The 6,654-nt window shown below is 56.6% G+C and overlaps 1 long non-coding RNA gene across 2 annotated transcripts; it reads left to right on the forward strand.

Annotated features, from left to right (window-relative positions):
- Positions 1-3,420: 3,420 nt before the first annotated feature.
- Positions 3,421-6,375, forward strand: LOC149913660 (uncharacterized). Of its 2 annotated transcripts, none has more exons than XR_016461062.1 (4): positions 3,421-4,575; positions 4,705-4,945; positions 5,169-5,248; positions 5,644-6,375. It is a non-coding gene; the product is annotated as an uncharacterized LOC149913660 (long non-coding RNA). The 2 variants fall into 2 exon arrangements; XR_016461061.1 differs by having other exon boundaries at positions 4,828-4,945.
- The last annotated feature ends 279 nt before the right edge of the window (positions 6,376-6,654 follow it).

The raw sequence follows: 6,654 nt of genomic DNA on the forward strand, positions 1-6,654 counted from the left end.
GTTTTCCCCTTTCAACCCCTCAAGTTCCCCTCCAAAATATTCCCCACCACAATGTACCCCTCCACCCCCAGATCCCCTTTCCACTCACAGAAGCCTCTTTCTCCCCTTTTCCCCCTCAAAATCCCCTCTCTCTACCCTCAGGCCCCCTTTCCACATCACAGGGCTTCTGGCTCACCAGATCCCCCAGTTTCCCTGTTCCACCCGTTCTCCAACTCCAGACCCTGTTTCCACCTCATAGAAGCCCCACTCACACCTTTCCCCCCATAGATCCCAGAGATGTCCCAGAGGGGTACTCTATGTCAATGTCATACTGTGTCAGTTTTGTTGTATTTTTTCCCCGCTTCCTTTCAGAAATGGATGGTTCTCGCCAATCCCCTGTGCTAGGCACCAAGGAAACAACTCTCCCCAGGCCACCAGCTGACACCAGGACAACCACTGGCGGTGCCAGCACTGGGACAACCACCTGTCCCCAAAGTTCTCACTGTGACCGTGGAACCCGGGGCTGTACCAACGTACCTCGAGAGCCCCATCAGCATCCTGCAGCTCCTGGAGCCGGGTGACGCTGTCACCCTGGCTGTCCAAGACTGTCCCCAGCTGTCTCCCCTGCCATGGTGGCACAACTGCAGTGCGGTGACATCCTCATTGAAGAGGTGGCGAGGAGGGGTTCAGGGAGGGGGGCTGGGGACAGTCGGGGGACACGTGGGCTGTGACATGGGGTTGGTGGTGTCACCTTCACTGGATGGCACTGAGTGTCACTGAGTGTCACTGTCTTCAGGTGACACCGTGACACAGGGTGACCTCGATGTGGAACAGCCGTGACACTGTTCCACATCAAAATACAACAGAATACAACAAAATAGAAAAAAATTGACGTATTTATTTTAATGGAAACAGACATTTTTTGGGGCGATCTCACAGGGACAGAGCAGACTGAGAACATGTCACTATGTGAGGTTGTCCTGAAAATCCCCATTTGAGAACACTGGAGCACAGCAGGAACCACTAGGGACACTCTGGTCACCCCGACACCCCTCTGGGACATCTCCAGACCCTTCTGGATGAGTCCAGGAGCCCCAGACACCTCAAGACATCTCTGGGACATCTCCAGAGCCTTTCAGAAGACTACAGATCCTTGCAGAAGACTACAGGACCCTCTGAACCCACTTGAGGACTCCGTGGACCCCACAGGCTCATTCCGGGACATCTGCAGACCCTTCTGGATGAATCCGAGGACTCCCTGGATCAACGTGAGGATCCCCTGGACCCTCCAAGTTCTCTCTGGGACATCCCCAGACCCTTCTGGATGACTCCAGGACCACTCAGCCTCACATGACGATTCTCTGGACCCTACCAGACTCTACTGGTGGGACATCTCCAGATCATCCCAGTGGCTCCTGGGAACTCCTGGGCCCATCCTCGGAGCTTCCAGGTCCTTCAAGGGATCCCTGGGACTATCCTGGAGACCCCCTGGGCACCCTCAAGACCCTACCTGGACATCTGCAGACCCTTCTGAATGAATCCAAGGACTCCCTGGACCTACCTGGGCCCCCCCCCGCACGCCCCAAACCCCTCTAGCACATCTCCAGATTCTTCTGCATGACTCCAGGGGTGGATAGGGGAGGTCGTGGGAGGGAGAAAGGGGTTAGTGAAGCTTCTAGGGGGGAAAGGTGTGAGCGGGGCTTCTGTGAGGTGGAAACGGGGTCTGGAGCTGGAGAAAGGGTGGAACAGGGAAACTGGGGGATTGTGGCGTGCACCGTCTGCACGTGCTCTGCAGCATGCCTAGTGCAAGCAGGGAGCAGCAGCGCGGCGGTGGCAGCATTGCACGGGAACCTGCTGTGCTGCAGCGCGAGCCTCCGGTCCTGCTGCTGGGCAGCGCCGGGCGCAGCCTGGCTCCCTGCTCTCCGCACCTCCCTGCAGGGACCGATGGCCGTGCCCGGGATCTGCCCGAGCCTCTTCTGCAGGCTGAGCCGCCCCAGCTCTCCCAGAATCCCACCCCAACATTTCCCACGCGGTGCTGAGGAGGGCAGGGGACGCGGGGGGAGGAACGGGGCTGGTGGTCGCAGTCCTACGACGCGGCCGTTTGCGCCGCCCCGTCCTTCCCCAGCGGTGGGCACTGGACGCGGTGGGTTCGTGGAGCTGCAGAAACGACCGCGGGCAGAGACGTAGCAAAACGAACGCTGAACGTTTAATCGTTGAACACGCAGAGCAACCCACAGAGAAATGACCGCATTCCCAGCCGGCTCCCGTCCGAACGATCGTTCCCCCCTCACAGCTTCCCTCCTCGGGGCCAACACGAAGCGGCTCCACGTCGGCTTCGCGCAGCTCCGGGAGCTCCGCGCGGGGACAGACGGACAGACGGAAAGCGGCGCTTGGAGACGGCAGCTGCGGGGCAGCAGCTCAGCACGGCGCCGCCGACGATCGGAGCCGAGCGAGAAGCGAAGGCGCCCGCCGGACTCCGTGCCGGGCTCGAACGCGAGTCGATCCGTGGGATCGCTCCCTCTCTTTCGGGGCCGCCCGGCTCAGCCGGGAGCCGCTCCCGGGCACCGGGCGGGTCCCGCCGCTCGCGGTCAGCCGCCGCTTCTCGCAGCCCGGCAGCGCCTCGCCGCCACGACGGAGGACGGCGCGGTTCCCCCTCCGAGATCGGCTGCGTTCCGACGGGGGACGGACGGGGGCGGCGGCGGTGCCCGCGGCCGCGGCCGCCGTTGGCGGAGAGCCCGCGCTCGGCCCCGCCCCCTCCGCTCTGCCATTGGTCGGTGTGCCGAGCGGGGCGGGTGCTGGGCGCGGGGTCGTTTCCTCCCGCGGTCGCGCCGTCATTGCGTCATCAGCGCGCGCGCCCCGGACGGCCCCGGCCCGGCTGCCCGCGGCGATGCCTGCGGTCGTCGTGTTGCGGGAACTCGGCGCGGCTTCTCTGGAAAAAGGATTTTTGCAGATCAGCTCTCTGGGCGCGCTGCTCCCTCCTGGTTCAGCCCACAGGGTTCCGCCCGTGCAGTGGTTGTTCCCGTGCCTGTTTTCCAAAGCCCCGGCTCCATGGAGCTGAGCGCTGTTTTGCCGTTGATCTTCGTTGGAGCAGAGATGGATCGTAGGAGGCAGTGCGATCCCACAGAGATGCACCGAGCAGGAGGCAGCAGAAACCTGTTTGTGAGCGGCCGTTTTGAGCCAAACGCGGTACGTTGGATGGCTGACGTGGGAAGGGACCTCTGGGTCCACCTGGTCCAGCCCTGCTCCAACAGGGCCACCAGAACTGGTGCCCGGGACACATCCAGCTGGGTTTGGAGATCTCCAGGAGGAGACGCCGCAACCTCTCTGGTCCCTGTGCCAGTGCAGCAGCGCTTCCAGTGCAGGAGTGCTCCTGATGTGTGGTGGCAACCTCTGGTCCTGGCGCTGGGCTTCGCTGGATGCAGCCTGGCTCCGTCTTCTGTGCCCCTCCCTGCAGGGATTGGTGGCCGTGGGTGGGATCCCCTGAGCTGCCCTTCTCCAGGCTGAGCAGCCCCTCCCTCTCAGCCTCTTGTGGTAGAAGAGGTGCTCCAGTCCCTTCACCATCTTGGTAGCCCTCCGCTGGACTCTTTCCAGTATGTCCAGCTGTCTCTTGTACTGGGAGCCCAGACCTGGACGCTGTTCTCCAGGTGCAGCCTCACCAGCGTCGAGCAGAGCAAAAGTAATGGTGCAGAATAACGGTCCTTACCTGCTAGAAGTCAGGACTAGGGCTATGATGGGAGCACACTGCTTTATGACTGACATGGAGAACTGGTAGGAAGAGGGCCTGGTGGGCCTGAACACAGATGGCAGGTGGTCCAGCTTTTGTTTCACTGGAAACCAGATAACTCCATGGGCAGCAATGTGGAGAAATGTTCTCCATGTAGTTGTGTCCCTGTGGCTTCTTTCTGATGTGCTTGGAAAGTCCCACTAGAATAGGCTGCTGCGTGAGACAGAAGCCTGATACATATCACTTGTGTGGGTGGAGTTTTATCATCTCTGTGTTCATCTTTTATGTTTGTTTTTTTTCATTTCAACTCTATGTGTGCATCGGGGCAAGCCTTCCTTTGCTAAATCCTTTTCTTGTGGCCTTAGGCAACAATCAAGGGGGTCTCAGGTTTCAGTGCTGAGCAAGAAGCGCAGGCTCTCAGGAAGGCCATGAAGGGCTTTGGTAAGTCGATCTCCCTCCCTCCTCGGGTCAGCTTTTATTTTTTCCCCAGCACTGGGAATGGCTGCTCTGGTGGTTTGTTAGAGGGAAGCGTAGCTGCTTGCATTGCTCTGCTGCACAACTGCCCTAAAGATGTTTGGAAAGTGGAAACAGAACTGCCCTTCATGTCCCGAAATGCTGCTGCCCTGGAGGTGTGGGTCCTGGCAGCTTTGTGTGCATAGCTGTAGTCCTGGGGCTGTGGAGAGCTGGCTGTGTAGGGGACTGGAGGTGGCACAAGAGCAGAGGGCACTTGTGATTCTTGTGCAAGCAGCCTGACTAGCTTCCATTTGTTTCTTGCAGGCACGGATGAAGATGCCATCATCGACGTCTTGACCAAACTAAATGTTTCCCAACGTCAGTGAGTTCTGGTCACCTCTAAGAGCACCAGTGGCAGGGTAGGTGGTCTGCAGAGATGTGTGAACGTGGTTGTGTCACTTGGGTGAAAAGCGAACAACGACCCAATCTCCCTAAGAGAAAGGTCAGCAGAGACTTTACCTGACCAAGGTTGTTTTGTTCTTGTTCAGTTCAGAGCAGTTGTTGATGCAAGGAGGGTTGGAGCCTGAAGAGGAGTGGTGAACAGCTCAGTTCCTTCTGTCCTCGAAGGCCGTACCTTCTGCCAACTCCTTTCTCCTCTCTTGGCCTTCTAGGATTTGATTGATGACTTGAAGTGACTTGAAGCTGAGTGGGAGTTTTGAGAGAGTGATCACTGGGATGATGACTGCCACCACCATGTATGACGTGCACACACTAAGGAGGGCTGTGAAGGTTTGGAAGTCTTCCTTTCGTATTGCTTAAGTTCTGGCCAAGGACTTACTGCTTTGTTATGTATGTCTTCTTATTTATCGTTAACCTAAATTATTATTAAAGAAACCTGGTTGCATGTCACGAGCACTTGCTGGTATCTTAAATCTTGCCTTAAATCTTGTTGTGGGCAGCACCCAGGTGGTGGCCCTGCTCCTAACGGGTGCTGTGTGTATGTTCTTGCTAGAATCTGGCTGCTCCCTTGAGGATGACATCGTATCTGACACATCTTCCATGTTTCGAAGGGTCCTCGTGTCCCTCGCAGCGGTGAGCCACGCTGAGGGGAGGAGGGGGTGAATCTTCAGAGCTGTGGGCACAGCTCTGCACTCAGTGGTGAGGAGCTCCAGGCTGGCTTTTTCTCTCCCTGTGTGTCCCATGGCCTGTCCTCAAACCCAGCTTCTGCAGGGAGGAGACTCTGACTCTGGGTGTGCATGAGTGCTGTGGGCCCTTTTTTAAACATCCCAGTAAAGTGGGTTGCTGCTTGTTTCAGAAGGAAGACCAAAGCACACCTGAGCTGTGTTTCACTGTGTTTGTAAGCTAGTGTTCCCTTTGGTGCACTCCATTATCCATCTCCAGCAGCTGTTCCTGAATGGGGAGTTCTCAGGAGTTGTTTCCAGTAGATGCTCTGGTGAACTGAGTCTTCTATCCTTGTGTTTTTGCAGGCAAACAGAGATGAGGGAGTGATGCCTTTGCTCAGCAGGATGCTCAGGTGTGTAAGTAACATGAAGTAATGTGCTTCCCAATCTATTCTTGTGCATGTGATGCGTGGTGAAGAGAAGCCAACCTGTGAAATGGGAATAATGGTTCTGGTCTTGTTTGCAAGTCTCTAATGAGAGGTCTCTAGACAGGCTGGTTACTTGGCAAGGGCAATGACATTTTGGTTGTGGGTTGCCGTGCCTGGTTGGTGCTTGTTGGAAAATATCCATGATGTAGACAAGTACGGGCCAGCAGTGCTCTAGCTCCAAGGAATTAAAGATCTCCTGTACACCCAGTCTTCTCCATGAGCCTTACTTTGTCATCCATATCTGTAAGTGCCTATACGAAGTGGGGGAGAAGAAATGGGGAACAGATGAGGTGCAGTTTATGTCCATCCTCTGTACACGGAACAGGGATCACCTGCTGAGAGGTAGGACCCCTCCCCAGTGTCCTGGGTTTTTCTTTCCTTCCTTGTTTGTGTGAGATGCTTTTGTAGGAGCTCCATAGCTGTTCAGGAGATGGGAACTCTTCTGAGGCAGCAGGTGTCCTAGAGAGAGCCCCATTGCATCCATTGCATTTGGGCTGTGTTATTCCCTCCTGAGACTGAAAGGGGCTTCAGAAACCTAAGTACAACTGGCTGTTGCTCCAGCATGGAAGGCAGAGATCATGAAGTGATCTCCACGTCCTTGTAAAGCTCCAACTTGTGAACCTGCTGTCTGAGTGTGGAGCACGACCAGCCGTGCTGCGCTTTGTGTGTACGTTGCCTGTAGGGCTGGAGGTGGGGAAGCTGCCCCAGTGACTGCAGAAGGAACTTGAGCTGCACTGTGCCTGGTTGCAGGTCAGCCTCATAGTCTTGGTCTGTTTGCCCTGACTGGGGGGAGTGTAAACCATCAGGTGTGTGTGTCAAGCCTTTGCTCTCAGTTAATTGCTGTCATGGAATGGTACCTATGAAAGAATGACTTGTCCATAACGCACAT

This window comes from Phasianus colchicus, chromosome 35 (assembly GCF_987193195.1).
Source record: "Phasianus colchicus chromosome 35, bPhaCol1.hap1.1, whole genome shotgun sequence".
Classification (NCBI taxonomy): Eukaryota; Metazoa; Chordata; class Aves; order Galliformes; family Phasianidae; genus Phasianus; species Phasianus colchicus.